Here is a 22317-nt window from a genome sequence, read left to right on the forward strand (position 1 = left end):
GTGGCACTAACCTGGAGCATGACTAGAGGAAGAGCACAGAAGAAGAGGGCGGTCTAAGAACCCTCAGGTCCTGGGCAGCATCGTCTGGAGATGAAGGGGTCCACAAGATGGGACAGTCAGCCCTTGAGGATGGAGTCCTTCAGTTCCGGAGCACTGCCTCCCACTGACTCGGCTTCTCACCCTGCACAGGCATGAAGGAGAAAGAAGGTGGGGTTTTATTCCCACCACCTTAACCCCACCCTTATGGCATGACTACCATTTAAAACTGGCTGCTTGAAAACACAGAGAACAGACTTTTGGACATGGCAGGAGTCGGGGGCGGGGAAGGAGAGGGTGGGATGAATGGAGAGAGCAGCACGGAAACATACACTACCATATGTAAAACAGGCAGCCAGTGGGAATTTGCTGTATGACTCTGGGAGCTCACATTGCGGTTCTGTGACAACCTAGAGGGGTGGGGTGGGGTGGGAAGTGGGAGGGAGGCTCAAGAAGGATGGGATATATGCATACCTATGGCTAATTCATGTTGATATATGGCAGAAATCAACACAATATTGTGAAGTAATTATCTTTCAATGAAAACTAAATAAATTCATTAAAAAATGGGAAAAAATTGGCTGCTTGAGATGAGGGCCTGGCTACAGAGAGGAAGGAGTTCTTCATAAGGCATTAACAGGACACGGGACTTTCAGCTTCTCAGCAGGTTTTTCTGCTCTCTTCTAAAGACCGTCCCTACCACCCCAGCCCCAGGGAAACCTTTTAGACACCTTTGGTTGGTAAGACACAACAGTGACTGCCTCTATAAAAATTCCTCCAGGGTAACTTCACCACCATTGGGAGTGAGGAGAATACCTAAATTTAAAAAACTGAAAATGTCTGTACAAGAAAGAGCTTTGGATTGCTGGCAGCTGTGGACCAAGGTAGAGGCGCCCAACATAATGCTTCAGAGGCTAAATTGGGAACATTCGAATGCTTGGTTTTACTTGTGCTTAAAAAAGCCAGTGGCAGCTCAGCTGCCAGATGTTGGAGAACTTCAACATGTAGCTCGCGGGCATGGTATCGGCGATGCTGTTGCAGGTGACCACGCGTCAAGGGGATATGATGACTTGCTTTCCTAAAACTGCTTCTAGGGAGGGAGCCCAGTGGCTTTCATTTTTCACTTTCACTGAAGAAGTTAAATTTGGGAACACCAAAAAGATCTCACTTAACTCAGAGACTATTGACACCAGGGCTTGTCAGCAAAGGAAGAATTTCTGAGAACGGTGCCTTTATAAAGAGCTCAACTCCCTGTAACTAAGGCCTTCAAGTATTCACTGAACTATCATCTAATTCAGTGTATCAGCTAGAAATTGCTGTTAGTTGCTAGTAATAGGACTGGTTACAGTGACTTAAACACAATGGTCTATTTATTGTTTAATGTGAAATGAAAGTGTGGGTAATTACTGGCATTGGATCAGTGGCTTATGAATCAATTAGAATCAAGAAAATTAGGACCGAGTCTTTGTGATTCTTTTAGTCTCTTCTTTGTGAACTCAATATGGTTCTTGCAGCTCCAGCCATCACATCCACACCCTAAACAAGGCAGGTAGGATGGAAGGGCAGGAAAGTCTTTCCCAGAAGTTCCATCCAACAATTTCTGCTTTCATCTTCTACAAAAGAGGCAGAAAATCATAGTCCTTTGACTGACTACATGCCACCTGGAATTACATTGTATCTCTGTCTCTAAGAAAGAAAGAGAGTGGATACCACATAGGAAGCTAGCATTATCTGTATAGGGCTTTCTAGAGAGATGTGGTTAGACCAGAATGTGCTGCCCAAACTGGTTTTTCTGGGAGAACTTGTTATATGAAACAGCAGGCATCTAGGGGAGCCTCAGTTTACCCATGAGACTGACTTGCAGACCTTTCTCACTACGAGAGGAGGGGAAGCTAGTTCCCTTAGTTCCCAAAGCAACTTGGTTGGGGAAGAAAAAGAGGAGTCAGAAGACAGGAAAATCTCTGAATAGCAGTGGATTCATTTCTTGGTCAAAGGCAGGGTGCTCAACATTAAGTCTACAAAGATGAATGGATGTGGACACAGGAGCGACAAGCACTGCTTGCTGATGGAGTAAGGCAGGTAGTGAATGAAGAAAACACGGTTCAGACCCTCCAGAATCTTAACCGTTTAGAAGAGAGAGACAAAACATGTAAACTAGACAATGACAGAGGTTGCTATGGATTGAATATTTGTGTCTCCCCCTCACCAAAATTCATATGTTGAAACCTAGCTCCCCCAAATGATGGGGCCTCTGGGAGATGATTAGGTCGTGAAGGTGAATGGGGTTGAATGAATCCCACATGAATGGGATTGGTGCCCTCATAACAAAGACACCAGCCAGCTCCCTCAGCCCTTCTGCCATGAGAGGATGCAGCAAGAAGACACAGCTGTCTGTGAACCAGGAAGCAGGCCCTCACCTGACACCATATCTTCCGACACCTTGATCTTGGACTTCCCAACCTCCAGAACTGTGGGAAGTAAGTTTCTGTTGTTTATACGCTACCCAGTCTGTGGCGTTATAGCAGCTTGAACAGACTAAGACAGAGGCTAACTGGAGTCAGCACCAGGCACAGAGAGGGGGAGTGGACATCACCAGCAGGATGCTCCCAAAGAAGTCAGAGAAGAGGGGAAAGATGCAAAGGTTGCTGACCAGGTTGGGGAGCGGGGAGGTGTCAGGAGAGGGGAAGGGGTGGGTTTTGCTAGCTACACAGTGGGGCTCCGTCAACTGGCAAGAGAAGCAGCCCTTGGCCTGAATTCCCAAGGGCCAACACGGATCTCAAATAAGCTGTCATCCTGACATTTCCAGCTCTCCATCCAGCCCCATACAACAAAGAATAGGAATTTAAGGTCCAACCAAAACTGGAAAAGGAGAGGGAAAACTCTCACACTGATGTGTGGGGGATGGATTGAAGGTGAGGAAACAGTTTGTTCTGGACTTGCTTCAGATTTGGGAGTGAAAATGGGCTGTGGGAAAAGATGTGAAGGGCAGGAGTAGTACAAGAGGAAGACAAATACTGCATGTAATCATTTCTAGAGGAATCTAAACAATAAAACAAGTGAATGAATATAACCAAACGGGCTCACATATTAGAGAACAAACCAGAGGTTACCAATGTGGAGAAGGGAGTGGGGAGGGCCAGAGAGGCGGAGGGAACTAAGAGGTTAAAAACTACTAGATATAACATAAATAAGCTACAAGGATATATTGTACAGCACAGGGAATATAGCCAATATTTTCTAATAATTTTAATGGAGTGTAATCTATAAAAATATTGAACTACTATGTTCTATACCTGAAACAAATATAATATATTGTAAATCAACTATACTTCAATTTTTAAAAATTGTGTGTTTCTTTTCACACACACACAAAAAGAGAGTAGCCGGTTTGTTCCTTAAGTCTATGGTTTCCAACTGCTATTCGGTACTTCCAGCAGTTACCATATGTTCACAGATTCTAGAATCACAGTAAGCGTCAGGGTGAGCTGCAGCGCAATAATTCCCAGCTTTGTTCACTTTCCAGCACCGCCCCCCACCCATCAGATCACATGGCTTAAATAAGGACTGGCCCGCCCTCCCCTTGCGCATTGAGTGCGTGGCTCCTCTCTGCTAATGGCAGCGAGAACAGCCAGTTTTACTCCTGTGGGAGTTAGGAGGCATGCAAACTGACCGGTGAGCTTCGAATGGATCATGAAACCTTCTGTTGCTAAAACTTGCTTTTCCAATGGTTAGACTTTAAAAATAAGTTTTCTCCCTAGTAGCATCTTTTAAATGATCCCAGCACACTAAAGCAAAGACTGATTCCACCCTGTCCTGCATCTTGAGAAGCCGATAACCTAGGAAGCAGTTGGAGGAGTGACTCTGGAGGGGGACTATCTGTGTTCAAATCCTGGTTCTGTCACTGATTTGCCCTGTGAAACTGGGCCCAGTATTTAACCAGTCTGTGCCTCGACTTTGTTTGTAAAATGAAGCTAATCGAAGTGCCTACCTTGTAGCACTGTGAAGATTAAATGAACTGACAAGTGTAAGCGGATTAGAACTGTGCCAGGAACAGATGCTGGTTATTATTATCAAGTAACTAGCCGTGAATGTAATCACGTACTTATTTGCCTTGGTGGCTTCTTAAGGGTTAATCCTTTAGGCTCAAGTCCTGCAGGGACCTGCAGTGGGTTTGCCCACTTAGATGCAGGTAAGGCCTGCTCTTCTGCACACCTCCCCCCTCTCCCCTTTGCCCTTCCCACCACCAGCATCTTCCACAACACGTGGAGCAGGCCTCCTGGCAAGTTACTGGCTCCTCCGTGTCCAACAGCACAGGAGGGTGGAGGAAAGATGGAAGGAGGGCACAGACCTGAGGGGCAGAAGTGTCCTCAGCTCAGAGTTCTTTTCTCTTTTCTGCAAGCCTGGTACACCTTTGCAGTCCACCTATGACGGTCAATTATCTGTACATCTGTTTGAAAAGCAGCCTGCTCCTGGGGGCAGAGGCGAGCAGGCCTGGCCCAGCTCCTTGCAAGCGGGCTAGCACTGCTCTCGGGAGCCTTGCCCAGTGGTCTGGCCTTGAAGGAGCTGTCAGCCCCCCCGAGAGAGTTGGACCTTTTCCACATAACAAGATTGACTCAAAAAGAGCAAAGTTGCTCTCAACACCTGCTCACCCTCTCACAGCTTTAAAGGCCAAGACTGGAAGGAGTAATTGCAGACCATGGGCAATGAAAGGAAAAGGAGGAAAAATGTCAGCAGCCCTTAGTTCAGCATCTTCCCCACTGTCCTTTCATGGGAGGAGATCAGCGCAGGACTCACCATGTCTATCTCTGGGTGGAGAGCTGGGAAATAGAGAAGTGGCTCAAGGGCAGCAGGTGGGACGGGACAGAGGGATCCAGAAAAGCAAACCCAGAAAAAGTCTCCTACTCTGCTGAAGCTAGCTTGAAATGGGTTCCTACAACTTATGCATGTGAGCATGCTCAGCCGCTTCAGTTGTGTCCGACTCTTTGTGACCATATGGGCTGCAGCCCACCAGGCTCCTCTGTCCATGGGGATTCTCCAGGCAAGAATACTGGAGTGGGTTGCCATGACTTTCTCCAAGGAATCTTCCCAACCCAGGGATTGAACCCATATCTCTCATGTCTCCTGCATTGGCAGGTGGGTTCTTTACCCCTAGCACCACCTGGGAAACCCTCCTATGACCTGTACCCACTCTCATTTGCAAGGCACTTTGTGAGAAATGAACAGGGTTCCCTGAGCACAAGCAGAACAGCCTGGTCCCACTTCAGCTGCAGGGTGACTTCTGGGCCCCTGAAGCATCCCACAAGCCCAGCTCCACTCTCTGAGGGACCCCCAGCATCACCGTGGTTCACTTTGCTTGGCCCCAGCTCCCAGCCAGGGCCAGGCTCCACAGGGCTCACAGGACAGGACTCACAGAAGACAGCGGAGACAAGGACAGTATAAAAGGAGGTTCTTAAAATCAAATGCCACCCTTCCGTTGGCTGATGTAATCAGACCACTAGATTTTGCCATCATGTTTGTAGGGGGCACCTCTCCTGGTGCCTGTCCGCCAACAGGGATGGACAGAGGATGACGTTTATCAGTGTGACCCCTGCCCACACTCACGACTCAGCAGACAAGGCATGATCGCCTGCCCAGGCTGAGCCATAAGTGAGGACATGAGAGAAAAGCCTGGGCTCATGGTTTAAACAGAGGCATGTAATCACAGGTGCCACGGGGTGACCATATTTGGCCTGCAAGCCGGAGCAACAGAAGTCAGCCTGCAGAGAGGGAGGGGCGTGAAGACAGATGGACGCACAGAGGAGCCAGAGGGAGTGAGCTTCCAGCTCTCCAGACCCCATTTCTGCATCCAGGCTCACTCCCTGACCCTGGTTTCTAAGAGATTTCCCAGTATCCTTTCAACTAAGTGCCTTCTTTCTGGGTTTTTTGTTTGTTTGTTTTTGCTCATGTATTAGGTTTTCTATTATGTACACCCAGAACACCTTCCACAAGGGCGGTGATTCACAGTTACTGAAGGCTCACTTGCTATCTTGTTTGGATTTCCCTTTTCACGCTACTCCAAGGAGAAGACATGGGAATCACCATCGACATTTTATAGCCAAAGAACCCCAGGCAACCAGCCAGCCCTCAAGGTCTCCCAGGAAGGGAGGCGGTCTTTGACCCAGACCCAGTGTCGCCTCCACCATGCCTCCTTGACCTTGAAACCATGCCTCCTTGATCTTGAAGGCTCCTCCAGAAAAAGGAACACTGGCTCCAAGGCATAATCAAAGGAGATGTGCAGCATTCCTAAGCACAGTCAGACATTTCCTGGGAGTACAGGAGCTTCAGCTTGATCACTAGTTGTCACAACTTCACTGGCCTCCATCAGCAGAGCTAGCCATGCCTCTGACTTTGAAAACAAAGGATACAGAAAAGCAGAGATGCCTCCCACTTATAAAAGTATGTGAAGCCTGTACTCTGACGATATTATTTTAGTATCCATCATACAATACTTTCTAGGAGAAGGCAATGGCACCCCACTCCAGTACTCTTGCCTGGGAAATCCCATGGGCGGAAGAGCCTGGTAGGCTGCAGTCCATGGGGTCGCTAGGAGTCATACACGACTGAGCGACTTCACTTTCACTTTTCACTTTCATGCATTGGAGAAGGAAATGGCAACCCACTCCAGTGTTCTTGTCTGGAGAATGCCGGGGATGGAGGAGCCTGGTGGGCTGCCGTCTATGGGGTCGCACAGAGTCGGAAACAACTGAAGTGACTTAGCAGCAGCAGCAGCATACTTTACATCTTTCTCCCTTCCTCCAGGGCACTTGTAAACAAGGGATATATATGTTACATTTCTGCTCCATGCCTTGGTCTAGTCCTCACTCTGACATTCCCAGCCAAAGTAGATTAACTTAGAAGTTGGCAGTCTCTCCTGCTGCCCTGTGTCCGTGCTTATACATGTGTGTGTGTGCACACACACACACACACAACTCATGGATATCAAAAATTTAAAAACCAGCTTAAGATATAAATTCAAAAAAAAAAAAAAGATATAAATTCAGATACCATACAAGTCACTTCATTTAAAATGTACAATTCAATGGTTTGGAGTATATTATACTATTTTTAAACTGTGGTCAATATGTACATATAACCTAAAATTTGGAGTTTGAGCAAATTCTGGGAGATAGTGAAGTACAGGGAAGCCTGGTGTGCTGCAGACCATGCGGCCACAAAGAGTCAGACAGGACTTACTGGCTGAATGACAAGTGTACAATTCAGGCATTAATTACATTTGCAACATTGTGCAATAGTCATCAGGATTTCTAACATTTTGTGCTCTGTCTCCCTCCCTTCCTTCCTGCCTTCTGTTTTTATTTTTTAAGGAGAGAGGGAGAGTCCACCTCTCCTCCAGCCCTGGCTTCCCCACGTGTGCTAACCCCCACTGCACTGCTTCACTTTACATTCCACTATTAACCAACAGAGGCCAAGACTTGAAGGCAAGATACTGACTTAAGTGTGAATTTCTGCCTGCTTCCAAGTCCCCACAATGCAGAGAGAATAACCTGCTTCTGGGAAGTCTCCTGGGTGCCACACTCCCCTGCTGAAGGGGAACTGCTAGAGGTCAGGGCTATGTATCCTCAGGGGCTCAGCAAATGTCTGCAGAGTGGCCTTGGGGCCATGGTGGGCTGTCCTCTGCACTGGCCAAGAGGCAAGCACCTCAAGGAATGTACATAGATATGTAGAATTCCTCAAGGAATTCCCCCTCGCTGAAAGTTAGGTTTTTGTTTTTCCTTGCTACTTATTAAGTTTTATAGAAAGAACACACCTAAGTATCATTCTATTGGTGATGACAATTGAACAATACTCATAAATTATTCTTGAGTAACTAATAATTCTTGAGTAACTAATTATTATCAAAGATTATAATTGTACAATATTGAGAAGTATAGAACAAAATACAATTATTGGAGGACAGTTGCTCTACCCATGCTTTATTCCTTCATCACTTTTGCTTGCTTCCTATTACTTTGCACATGTCCTAATTGGTGTGAGAAAAGAACCTTCTGGAAATTCAACCTAATAGGGTGCTAATGCAGGCTTAGCATTTTCATGTGGTTGCTGGTGGCCAGCGGGGGGAAAGTGGGTCCTGATACTGTATTAGATGCCAGATCCTTACTTTTGGGTTCTGGAGGCAGGCAGTGCCCCCCTTCCAGAATCCACTCAGAGAGGAAGAGAGGGAGGCAGGAAGGTGGCTTTTCAGAGGAAAAGCGCAATTCTTAAGCAGTCTCAGGGTCTCTGCACAGGAATGACTTATGAACTTGTCTGGAAGGCTCCCAGCGAGCCCCATCCCCTCCACCAAAAGCCATCGTCGGGGATATCATTACTGTCATTCATCATGCATGTGGACAATCAACAGCCCAATCTCCTTGTGAGAGTTTTCTATGTAATTAAATGTGCTAGCCTGATACCACCCCTCCCAAAGAAAAGACAATATCTTCTGGATGTAAAATGGCTTTTATTTCATCCCAAGGAGCAGCATGCTGTTGCTAGGTGCCTATTTTTCTGCCTCTCAACTATAAAGTGACTAATGGGGTATATTTCATAAAACATCTGCAAGGATGTAGTTATTCTTATACTTTAGTGCCCTTTAAGATATTATTATCTGCCAACACTTGGACTAGGTGCTATTATGCAAATTAGGCATAATAAAGGAAGAAGGGAGAGGTTCTTTGCTCCTGAAAAATCATATTTATAAGGTTAATGAGATTTATGTATATTACATCAGGGAACTGGGGTTAGAATGCAAGACTTTTTGAAATGTAGTAGTTGGCAACACTAAAGATTTGCTAGTGTTTTTCCCTGCACAAGATCAAAACTTTTCATCTCCGTTGAGGTTTAATGAGATGAAAAAAAAAATTCCCACAAAATCAACACACATAGAATCCAACTTCAAGAACAAGGCAGACATTCTAAGTTGAATGTTTTCAATTAGTAGTGCCAAGAACAGGAGAAGGGTTTTAAAAACACATAATTTTGCATTAAAAAATCAAGTTAAATATTTCAATGAGATATCCATTGAAGCCAGGAAAGTGGACACTTTTATTTTTTGGATGAAAGGGAAAATACCAGGAAAATTCAATCTAATAAAAGAAAATACACATGCACCCCCCTCAAAAAAAACTGGAAAAAATTTATATACATATGTACATATATGCACACTTTATAGAACTATGAAGTATTCTATAAACAAACAGGAAAATGTTCTGAACTCAGTCTGGTCAAATAATGGGAAGTTATAATTTAGCAAATATTCTGATTATAGGGAACTGTATCTTAGAGCATATGTCTATTTAGTATTAAAATAGAAACACAACTAAGTTTGTACTTGCTAAAGAATCAGATATCAGCAAAATACACTCAACACTAAAATAATTCTGATGATTAAGTTATCAATGATGACTCAAAGGCACTTTAGGATCTTGTAGCACTTGGGACCAATACTACAGACATGAAGTTACAGCTGTCTTTGTAGCTATCGTGTGCGAGCTCTGAATAACAGAGTTCCAGTAGATAGGATGTTGGATTAATCAAATTTAGGTGTTCTGGAAAGGTTTTAGGAGGCCAGTAATGGTGGATCCACCCAGAACACCCAGAAGTGGGTCAGGGCTGGGCCAGTTTTGCTCCTTACTGAGTACACATGCACATAATCCTGGGCACGTGGTTCTCCTGGGTGTTTACTGAATAAATATTGTGGATGAATGAATTAGTAGTGAATAACAGAAGGTTAAATTGGAATTTTTCTGTTGAGAACTTTTGCTGAGGCTCAAAGCAGAGCTAGGTAACAAGTGGCCCAAAGAGAGATGCAGCTTCCATGTAAGCCTTGTTAGGAGTTGGCCAAAACAAGAGAGATAGACGATAGAGGTATACAGATATGATTTTAGATGGACTACAGGGGAGTTCTAATAAGAAGTATTGTGCATTTATTTTCCTTTTCCTCTCATCAGAGGAGGGGAGGGAATGCTTCCCCCATCCAAGTGAAGTTGGCTCTAAGAGGCCCATTCAGAGAGTAGGGAAGTCTGCCAAAAACAGAGATAAAATCTCGCTTCTTGGTGGATGCTTGCTGAACTGCAGGGTCTAGAGACAATACGTGAGAATTCCTCTGTGGACCATGTGGATCCTGAGAATGGTAGCTGGGCTTGAGTCCTCTTAATAGGACTGGCCAAGGGCCTTGACTGCCATGGGGAGGTGAACCTGGCATTAGATGGCCATATGGGGTATCCCATTGGTTTGGATCTGAAGGGGGGTCCTCAGAGTCAGCCAGAGAGGGTGGGTGGGAATGGGGCAGGTCCAAGGAGCCCATGAAAGTGCCTTACAAGAGAAGGAACCAGTACCCAAAAACTTCCATATTCAGAGGACATCAGTGGCTGTGTTACAGCAGACCCCACCAAGTAAAAAGACCTTTTTGCTTCTTCCCCTTTTCTCCCTACTCTTCCTCTACCTTGGAGAGTCAGAAGCAGATAGTGAAAGTCAAAAGACAACACAATAATCAAAGACTGTGCAATCTTTTTGAGCTTGGGTCAATCCTGAGCTGAGGGAAGATGAAATAGCTTTGAATTTGGCAGGAAACAGTTGTAAAATGTATATCGGACTGGGCTTTTTAATACTTTAACATGAGGACAGTTTATTAATAACCTGAAAGGGGCTGAATAGTTCTGAGATCTGCCTGAGATATTGCCCAATGAAAGAAGGTTTGACAGCAATTTGGAAGGGCAGTGATAAGAGAAAAAGAAGCCATTTCCTGGTTATATCCCACCAAGTCCAGCCCATTTGATCAACTAGTTACAGACGAATGAATGAATGAGTGAAATCATTTCTGTATAATTTAGCTGGCACTATGTCCACCTGTCCAGCGCCCTGTTCAGCTTATCTGCCTCCAGATGACGTCTCAGCTATAGGTAGGGGATCCGTTGAGACCTCTCCCCCAGCTTCAGGGTGTGGCTGGGAAAAGTCACCCTGTTGGTGAGTCAGGGAAGGTTGACTTCTTGCATTCCTGATTTCTCTCCAGTGTACTGTGGCTTGATCACTCATCACCATCTTATCAAACACTATGATTGCTAAGTGTTACTTTGGCCCCAATAAGAAATGACTCTCAGCAGGCACGTCAGCAAAGTGCCTGGGTGACATCACCCTCTGTTTAGTACAGGATGTCTCCACTCCAGGCTGCTCAGGACACTCCCCACACAGTAGGCCTGAGAACTTACTGAGAAGTGTGGGAACCCCTCTGTCCCAGGTCTCTGGGTGTTGCAGGGACCAACCCTGTGCTGGAAGGCTGAACGGTCCCTGCTTTTGCCATCTCTCCCTAGATGAGCACAGCACAGGTTCTTTTGTCGAGGCGCCTGTGAAACGATGTTGACAAGAAGATCCATTCTAACCCTGATCTTTAAGTGCAAGGCTCACAGTAGTCTCCGGGGCATCATCCCCATTTTTCTCTTGTAACTTAATTGCATTGCCCAGAACTGGCTGATCACTGGTCTCTCTCTTCTTCTAGGGCTGGAGTTTCTCATTATTCATGATTCTTCCTTCGGGTTCAGAGTAGAGCCTCAAAAGATGCTGGTTCAGTAAATGAGACTGATTTGCCCTGTGGGGAAATCAGTCTCCTGGAGACAGGTGGAGTTAGGGAGAAGACACATCCTCCAGAGGGAGTGGCAGAGGCATAGGTAGGGTGTGGGGGAAGGGCTCGGCCAAAGGTCCGCGGTGCAGCAGGAGGACAGGTGAGCACAGGGCAGAGTGACGAGCCTCGAAAAATAAACATGAGTCAAAAGCTAGTTGCCTGGAGGTCAGGGTGCCTTCTCAGGGTACGACTCTTAGTCCAGAGCCCTGGATAGCCATGATGTCACCGCCTGTTTAGTGGCATTTTACAGGCCATCAACTCACTTTTCACAGCAGCCCATAGAGAAGATGTTATTCTCTGGTCCAGAGAGGTTAAATGACCTTCCTGATGCACACCTACTAGAGGAGGAAGTATGATGACCTCAGATCACGTGATCCCATATCTGTGAGCTTCCCACCCGACCTGATCAAACCCAACTGTACAAGAGCATACAGAGCATTTCAGGACCCCTCAGGTGCCCCTTTTAAATAGTTTCAGGGCAGTGTTACGAGAGATGTTTCTCAGTTTTTATATCTACTTTAGCGGTTCCTTCAACTCTGCCCTAGCAGAGCCCACTGGGCCAGGCAGCACTCTCATTCCCAGGAAGAGCCATACACAGTCCCTCTGCCCGGGTCCCGTTGGTGACGCAGGAGCCTGTTGCAGAATCCAGCTCCAGGTTGGGCTCCACAGCTTGTGCTGGGCCTGGCCGGGACAGATTGCTGGGATCCGGAAGTGCCTTTGCAGCCAACACACTTGCCGTATGGGAGAGGCTGCCGTGCCAAGGCTGTCATTTTCCGCTCCAAAATGCTGGGTGAGAAGCGAGGCAGGCAGCATCCTCTCCCCAGTGCCTCAGATGTGCAAGCTTTCCTTTCCACTGGTAACACCAATATATTTCATTCTCTTTGGAGGGTTGTCTCAGCATAAAAAGAGTTCCTGAAATTTGGCATCCTCAGGGGTCTGATTTACAAAGTTGGGACCAGAAGGTGGAATTGCTTTCGAGGTTTTGTTCAGATTGTTAAAAGAGATGCCAAAAGATGTCTTTTTTATGTTAAGTTGGCTTCTTCTTTTAATGTCAATACCAGCTTAATGCTTTTAAGGTAACAAATGGCACGCTGTGATACCTTGCACAGTTAATTTTTAAAAGGAACTTTAGGGGGACAGCCTGAAATTACTTTTTGTTTTTTAATGACAAAGCATATTTAGGCAGGCTAAATGTGGCAAAATAAAAAACAACAAAAAAGTAAATATCAGTTCAGAGACTTCTATTTACTGAAACTCATTTTAAAAGCAAGAAGAGACATGAAAGGCAAAAATTCTACGCAAATTCAAATAGTTTCCAAGGAAAATTCCTGTAACCTTGAAGAATAATAAAGGCTCACGGATATATTTGGAATTTCTGAATGGTAGGACTGTTTCCTGAGAGCATTTTAAACATCCCAAGTGAAAAAATGAGAACAAGGCCTAAGTTGTTTGGTGAAGAGCAAAGAACTCTTCTTTGGTTTGAGAAAAAGAGAGAGGACTCTAAGAGTCAAAAATGCTGGGAGGGTTGGAGTTTCACATAAAATATGATTGACAGTAGCTTTTTACCAGCAAACTTTTTGCTAGATGCCATATGCAAAAAAAAAAAAAAAAAAGTATGTTATAATCATTTTTTTAAAGCCCATTTCATGCCATCTTGCATTCTCTGAGCTTTTCCCTTTGCTTTTTAGCCCTGAACAAGGTGTCAGGGTCTGAGCCTCTGCTGAGTGGGACCTGCCAGGTACACTCAGCCAAGCCCTTCTTTTGTCTTTGCAGGATCCAGGGCATCTGCAGCCCCATCCCTGCCCAGATCTGTGTTCATTTCAAGGCAGTGGAGCTTCTTTGCATTATTTTATACTCTTTCCAGCATTTCTAAGCCACTCAAACCTCAAAATTGGACATTACACTGAAACCTAATAAGGAGGATGCTGGGTAGACTGACATACACAACTGCCCTCAAGTAGTTTATAATCCTTCAGTGTAGACAGTATCATGTGGTATTCCTACTTCTGTTCTTGGGTTATTATAAGAAGTGCAATAATAGCCAGCATTATCTGATGCATGTAACAAAGTCTAAGCACTTTGCAAATGCTAACAGGAGAGCAATTACTTCCATCTGAAAGGAGGGGAGAAGCCTTCATTCAAGCAGCATCAGTGCAAAAGGAACCTTGAGAGATGAACTGGGATTTAGCAGGGAAAGAGAAGCAGGCGGAAAGATCGCCGGGGAGCACAGGCCTGGAGCCTGGATGTGCCTGGCACCTTAGGGAACCTCCAGCTCCTCTGGGCCTGGTACCAACATGCAGAGTGGGACCTGGGGCTAAGGGGGAGGTTGGGCTGTGCCTTGGGAGGTTTGAGCACTGTGCTAAGGACTCAGAGTTGATTCTGGAGGTTAAGGGAGCAAAGAAATTATGAAACTCAGGGGACCTGGGAAGCGTCTGAAACTGCATCTATTGCTATGCTCTACATGATATGTGTGGTGAGTAGGAAGATATGTCCATCACTTTGTCTAGTTTCTCAAAGGGTCTCACTGTTCTGAAGCCAGGTGTCAGAGCCAGGCTGGAAAAGAGGCTCACTGCCATCTTCTCCGCAGAACCCCCTACCCCACGCATCTACAGTCAAGACATAGGCACAAAGGATGCCTCCAGTGCACCTACCCCTGGACAGGAATCCAGAAGACCTGGGAGTGCTGGTTCCCTCCTCTGGGACCTCCTTGTGGTATTGCATTTCCGCGCTACCTAAGGGTGTTTATTTACACATTTTAATGTCAAATAAGTGGACAATTGTCCAATAACTTCAGACATGAGGTTCAGATTTCTAACTTTCTCCCTTTGGCAACATCATCTCAATTGTTTAAAACAAAGCAGCAGACTCTCCACGATTTCCCTGCTCCTCCCGCGGCTCAACACCAGACCGCAGCCTCCTGTCCGTCTCTGACCATCACCACTGTCCCCAGGTAGCAACCAATGAAACCCTGCTGGCCTTGTCAACCTTTCATTTAGTGAGAATAAATGTGTCCTTCTCCCCTTCACCCCACTCCTCTCACACTTTTTCTTGGGGGCCAGGCTGCAAATCTTGTCCTCAGAGCCCTCTGCTCCATAGACCAACAGTACTGATGGAGTTTTCCAGAATGAAGCCCATGTTCTACTTGAGATACATTCTGGCTATTTTACTACAAACATTAACCACTGTTGGAAATCGCACCAGGTTGCTCATGAGGAGGCCTCCACATCTCGAGCGGTGGGCTGCAGGAAATGGGGAAGAGGCGGCACAGAATCTGGGGAAGAACAAAGTCAAGGCCCCTTGAAGACTGGAGAGAGATGGGCCTCACAAGCGGTGGCTGCTAGGCTGTCAAGGCTGACTTGACAAGTATGGAGGTTAGGCTCCAATTCAAATAAATAATTTTTTTTTTTTTAAAAGAAGAAGTATGGAGGCTCGGAACCTGAACCACCACTCAGAAATGAGTATTTCCTGGATTCAAAGCATGCAAAGTTAACCAAAAAGCACATGTTACTATGTGCCAAGCAGTGGTCAGATTTAGAGGCTCAGGAGCCTGGAAGTGTCTGCCCCCCTCACCCCCACAGGTGTCTTTCCTCCCCACCTGACTGCGATCTTGCAAGGTGCAGGTGCCCGCCTCACTTGTGACCCCACCCCCACCCCCCCTTCACTCACAGTCCTGGGTATGGGCCTTGTACTTGGTGGACATCAGTGACTGTGTGCTAAAAAGCACTGGCCTGGGCAAATGTTTGTTGAACTCTCCTGATGTACCAGACACTATATCAAGCCCTGAAGACAGACTTAGATAAATAAAGCCCAGTCCCTGCAGTCCAGAGGCTAAATGACCATGGTATATGTGAAGGGAAGAGCTAACATTTAGGTAAAATGACCTAAGACCTAAACAAAGGTAGAAGTAAAACAAATGAACAGGCATAGAATGAGTCTGGCAGAACTTTGCTTTGATTGGCAGGGCAAAACTGCTCACATTAACTGGACCCAGGGCAAGGAGCTCATCTACTTACCTCCTCCTCGTCTGGTAGAGCCAAAAGAAAGAAAACCACATCTTTGCCCCAGCAGGAGAATGTGCCTGGACACATACCCCTTCTTCCCTCTCATCCCATCTCTGCATCTCTGGCAGCCAGACACTCAGAAACACAGAAGGTAGGACACACACCACCATAGTTTAGCTCAGAAACACAGAAGGGTCAGGACAAATACACTGAAAGAAGAAGATAGGAGGAGATTGATTTGCAGGGAAAGTCTAGAGATAGAACTTCAGGTTTTCAGAGCTTTCTAAAAGTTAAACGTGTGCACACACATGCACAGACACAATCTATCTACTTACCCTTTATCACCCATGCCTTTTCCTCTTCGCTTTTAAAAGTGAAAATGAAGATACAAATGGCCAAGAAACACATAAAAGATGCTCAACATCGCTAATTATTAGAGAAATGCAAATCAAAACCACGATGAGTTATCACCTCACACCAGTCAGTATGTTCCTCATTTAAAAAGCCTACAAACAATAAATGCTGGAGAGGGTGTGCAGAAAGGGGAACCCTCTTACACTGTTGGTGGGAATATAAATTGGTGCAGCCGCTATGGAGAACAGTATGGAGATTCCCTGAAACTAAAAATATATTTATCATATGATCCAGCAATCCCACTACTGGGCATATATCCAGAGAAAATCAATATTCAAAAAGATACCTGCACCCCTATGCTCACAGCACCACTATTTACAATAGCCAAGACATGGAAACAATGTCCTAAATGTCCATCAACAGATGAATGGAGAAAAAAAAAAAAGGTGTGGTACATATATACAATGGAACATTACACAGCCATTAAAAAGAATGAAATAATGCCATTTGTGGCAACATGGATGGACCTGGAGATTATCATAGTGAGTGAAATAAATCAAAGAAAGACAAATATACCATATCACTTATATATAGCATCTAAAAAAAATTATACAATTGAACTTATTTACAAAACAGAAACAGACTCAGTCTTTGAGAATGGAACTCATGGTCACTAGTGAGGAAGGGTCAGGGGTGGGGAGAGATTGGGAGTTTGGGAGTGACATGTACACGCTATATTTAAAATATATAACCAACAAGGATGTACTGCAGACAGCACAGAGGATGCTGCTCAATGCTGTAATAACCCAAATGGGAAAAGCATTTGAAAAAGAATGGACCTATGTATAACTGAATCACTTTGCTGTACACCCGAAACTAACACAACATTTTCAATCAACTATACGCCAATAAACATTTTTTTAATTATTTTAAAAAGAGAAGTAAAAATGAAGAAAACAGAGGGGAACTGAGGCTATCTATGGGGTGAAAGGAATTGGGGCTGGGTCAGAGGTGGAGCTTCCTGTTTTGTTACAAACTCTAAACCAAGACCATGGCTCTCTTCTCACCCTCTCCTTGGACTCATACCCTGCACCCCACCCCCTGCTTTGCTCCTCTTATAAAAATCCCTGGTTTCATGAGAAAAATGAAAGAAAACACATATTACAAAATCTGTACAGTCCCATCTAATTTGCGTTTCTTTCTGAGTAACTACCGTCATTCCTACATTCACTGCCCTTCTCCCACATCAAGACTTTCTAATTTTAGAGTTAAGAGCATGGAATTTGACACTGGATATGTTTCCATTTACCATGAAAGGCATGTTTCTTCACAAACAACTGGAGGGCAGGCTTGGAAAACAGGTTTAAAGACCAGACTTGCAGAATTTTGGCACTCAATTCTCTGGAAATGTCCACCAACCAGGCAAGAGGCAGGAAGCACTGAGAACGAATACGTTCTCTGGCTTCTTTCAAGTGAAATGATTTAATTTTAAGACTTTCAATTCATAAAATAGCCTCAGCTAATTTTCCAAGGAAAAATTAGCATATTTTGCTTTTCTTCATTTTTCAAAGAATATTTGGGCCATGAAAAAGAATTTATACTGACTTTCCTTAAAAGACTTAATTGGGTACTGACCCCAGTGCTTTAGGAATGAGTATAAAATAGTGAAAGAAGCAAGTTTACTAGGGATAGAAACCTTTTTGTGACCTAGAAATTAGAGATCAGTTCAGCCTTCACGAATAAAAATTAAACCAGAAGAAACCTGTCAGCTTGCTGTAGTCCATTACTATAGTTTTGTAGGTTTATAAATTTAGAAGTAGAAATAGCTTCTATTTCTACAGAAGGAAAGGCCAAGTCTTTGACTGTGAAGCTAACATTTTTATATTTCCATGGATGTCCTCTTTACCTAAACTGTAGGTCAGTGCCTTTTATTTCCACTTATATAGTCAAATTATCAATATATTTTCCTTTAATCATCATTTTATAAGAGGAAGAGTCAGAAATCACTCAGTGTAGTTTTAAACATGTCATTTTTTTTGTTTTTAATTTATTTTTTTATTGAAGGATAGTTGCTTTACAGAATTTCATTGTTTTCTGCCAAACCTCAACATGAATCAGCCACAGGTATATACCTATCCCCTCCCTCCTGAACCTCCCTCCCATCTCCCTCCCTATCCCACCCCTCTAGGTTGATACAGAGCCCTTGTTTGAGTTTCCTGAGCCATAGAGCAAATTCCCCTCAGCTATCAATTTTACATACGGTAATCGGACACGACTGAGCGACTGAACTGAACTGAACTGAATGTAAGTTTCCATGTTACTATCTCCATACATCTCACCCTCTCCTCCCCTCTCCCCATGTCCATAAGTCTATTCTCTAGGTCTGTTTCTCCATTGCTGCCCTGTAAATAAATTCTTCAGTACCATTTTTCTAGATTCTGTATATGTGCATTAGAATATGATATTTATCTTTCTCTTTCTGACTTACTTCACTCTGTATAAATAGGTTCTAGGTTCATCCCCCTCATCAGAACTGACTCAAATGTATTCCTTTTTATGGCTGAGTAAGCTGAGGCTGAAAAATTGATGCTTTTGAACTGTGGTGTTGGAGAAGATTCTTGAGAGTCCCTTGGACTGCAAGGAGATCCAACCAGTCCATTCCGAAGGAGATCAGTCCTGGGTGTTCTTTGGAAGGAATGATGCTAAAGCTGAAATTCCAGTACTTTGGCCACCTCATGTGAAGAGTTGATTCATTGGAAAAGACTCTGATGCTGGGAGGGATTGGGGGCAGGAGGAAAAGGAGACGACAGAGGATGAGATGGCTGGATGGCATCACCGACTCGATGGATGTGAGTTTGAGTGGACTCTGGGAGTTGGTGATGGACGGGGAGGCTTGGCGTGCTGCAATTCATGGAGTCGCAAAGAGTCGGACACGACTGAGTGACTGAACTGAACTGAATTGATTCTGACTGGTGTGAGTTGATATCTCATTGTAGTTTTTATTTGCATTTGTCTAATAATGAGCGATGTTGAACATCTTTTCATAGTGTTAGCCATCTGTATGTCTTCTTTGGAGAAATGTCTGTTTAGATCTTTTTCCCACTTTTTCATTGGGTTGTTTTTTCGGCATTGAGTTGTGTGAGCTGCTTGTATATTTTGGAAATTTATCCTTTGTCAGTTGCTTCATTTTCACCTTGCTTATAGTTTGCTTTGCTGTGCAAAAGCTTTTAAGTTTAATCAGATCTGACTTATTTACTTTTGTTTTTATTTGCATTACTCTAGCAGGTGGTTCATAGAGGATCTTGCTTTGATTTATGTCATCAAGTGTTCTGCTTGTGTTTTCCTCTAAGAGTTTTATAGTTTCTGGTCTTACATTTTGGCCTTTAATCTACTTTGAGTTATCTTTGTGGACATCACCAGATGGTCAACACCAAAATCAGACTGATTATATTCTTTGCAGCCAAAAATGGAGAAGCTCTATACAGTCAGCAAAAACAAGACCAGGAGTGGACTGTGGCTCAGATCATGAACTCCTTATTGCAAAATTCAGACTTAAATTGAAGAAAATGGGGGAAACCATTAGACCATTCAGGTATGACCTAAATCAAATTCCTTATGATTATACAGTGGAAGTGAGAAATAGATTTAAGGGACTAGATCTGATAGACAGAGTGCCTGATGAACTATGGACGGAGGTTCGTGACATTGTACAGGAGACAGGCATCAAGACCATCCCCAAGAAAAAGAAATGCAAAAAAGCAAAATGGCTGTCTGAGGAGGCCTTACAAATAGCTGTGAAAAGAAGAGAAGCGAAAAGCAAAGGAGAAAAGGAAAGATATACCCATTTGAATGCAGAGTTCCAAAGAATAGCAAGGAGAGATAAGAAAACCTTCCTCAGCAATCAGTGCAAAGAAATAGAGGAAAACAATAGAATGGGAAAGACTAGAGATCTCCTTAAGAAAATCAGAGATATCAAAGGAACATTTCATGCAAAGATGGGCTTGATAAAGGACAGAAAAGGTAGGGACCTTATAGAAGCAGAAGATATTAAGAAGAGGTGGCAAGAATACACAGAAGAACTGTACAAAAAAGATCTTTACGACCCAGATAATCATGATGGTGGGATCACTCACCTAGAGCCAGACATCCTGGAATGTGAAGTCAAGTGGGCCTTAGAAAGCATCACTATGAACAAAGCTAGTGGAGGTGATGGAATTCCAGTTGAGCTATTTCAAATCCTGAAAGATGACGCTGTGAAAGTGCTGCACTCAATATGCCAGCAAATTTGGAAAACTCAGCAGTGGCCACAGGACTGGAAAAGATCAATTTTCATTACAATCCCAAAGAAAGGCAATGCCAAAGAATGCTCAAAGTACTGCACAATTGCAGTCATCTCACACGCTAGTAAAGTAATGCTCACAATTCTCCAAGCCAGGCTTCAGCAATACATAAACCATGAACTTCCAGTTGTTCAAGCTGGTTTTAGAAAAGGCAGAGGAACCAGAGATCAAACTGCCAACATCTGCTGGATCATCAACAAAGCAAGAGAGTTCCAGAAAAACATCTATTCCTGCTTTATTGACTATGCCAAAGCCTTTGACTGTGTGGATCACAACAAACTGTGGAAAATTCTGAAAGAGATGGGAATACCAGACCACTTGACCTGCCTCTTGAGAAATCTGTATGCAGGTCAGGAAGCAACAGCTAGAACTGGAACAAAGACTGGTTCCAAATAGGAAAAGGAGTACATCGAGGCTGTATATTATCACCCTGTTTATTTAACTTATATGCTGAGTACATCATGAGAAATGCTAGGCTAGAAGAAGCACAGGCTGGAATCAAGTTTGCCAGGAGAAATATCAATAACCTCAGATATACAGTTGACACCACCCTTATGGCAGAAAGCGAAGAAGAACTAAAGAGCCTCTTGATGAAAGTGAAAGAGGAGAGTGAAAAAGTTGGCTTAAAGCTCAACATTCAGAAAACTAAGATCATGGCATCCGGTCCCATCACTTCATGGCAAATAGATGGGGAAACAGTGGAAGACTTTATTTTGGGGGGCTCCAAAATCACTGCAGATGGTGACTGCAGCCATGAAATTAAAAGATGCTTACCCCTTGGAAGGAAAGTATGACCAACCTAGACCGCATATTAAAAAGCAGAGACATTACTTTGTCAACAAAGGTCAGTCTAGTCAAGACTATGGTTTTTCCAGTAGTCATGTATGGATGTGAGAGTTGGACTCTAAAGAAAGCTGAGCACGGAAGAATTGATGCTTTTGAACTGTGGTGTTGGAGAAGACTCTTGAGAGTCCCTTGGACTTCAAGGAGATCCAACCAGTTCATCCTAAAGGAGATCAGTCCGGGGTGTTCATTGGAAGGACTGATGTTGAAGCTGGAACTCCAGTACTTTGGCCACCTGATGTGAAGAGCTGACTCATTTGAAAAGACCCTGATGCTGGGAAAGATTGAGGGCAGGAGGAGAAGGGGATGACAGAGCATGAGATGGTTGGAGGGCATCACCGACTCAATGGACATGAGTTTGAGTAAACTCCAGGATTTGGTGTTGGACAGGGAGGCCTGGAGTGCTGCAGTTCATGGGGTCGCAAAGAGTTGGACAGGACTGAGAGACTGAACTGAGCTGAACTGATGGTGTTAGGAAGTGTTTCATTCTTTTACTTGTAACTGTCCAGTTTTCCCAGCACCATTTATTGAATAGGCTGTCTTTGCAACATTTAATATTCTTGCCTCTTTTGTAAAAAATAAGGTACCCATAGGTGCATGGGTTTATTTCTGGGCTTCTATCTTGTTCCATTGGTCTATATTTCTGTTTTTGTGCCATCACTGTCTTGATGACTGAAGCTTTGTAGTATAATCTGAAGTCGGGAAGGTTGATTCCTACAGCTCCATTACAGCTCCATTCTTTCTCAAGACTGCTTTGGCTATTTGGGGTCTTTTGTGTTTCCATATGAATTGTGAAATTGTTTGTTCTAGTTCTGTGAAAAATGCCATTGGTAATTTGATAGGGATCACATTAAATCTGTAGATTGCATTTGGTAGTATAGTCATTTTCACAATATTGATTCTTTCTTCCCAGGAACATGGATTATCTCTCCATCTGTTTATGTCATCTTTTATTTCTTTCATCAGTGTCTTATAATTTTCTGTGTACAGTTCTTTTGTCTCCTTAGGTAAGTTTATTCCTAGATATTTAATTCTTTTTGCAATAGTGAATGGGATAGATTCTTAATTTCTCTTTCTGATTTTCCATTGT

This window comes from Bubalus kerabau, chromosome 9, assembly GCF_029407905.1.
Source record: "Bubalus kerabau isolate K-KA32 ecotype Philippines breed swamp buffalo chromosome 9, PCC_UOA_SB_1v2, whole genome shotgun sequence".
Classification (NCBI taxonomy): Eukaryota; Metazoa; Chordata; class Mammalia; order Artiodactyla; family Bovidae; genus Bubalus; species Bubalus kerabau.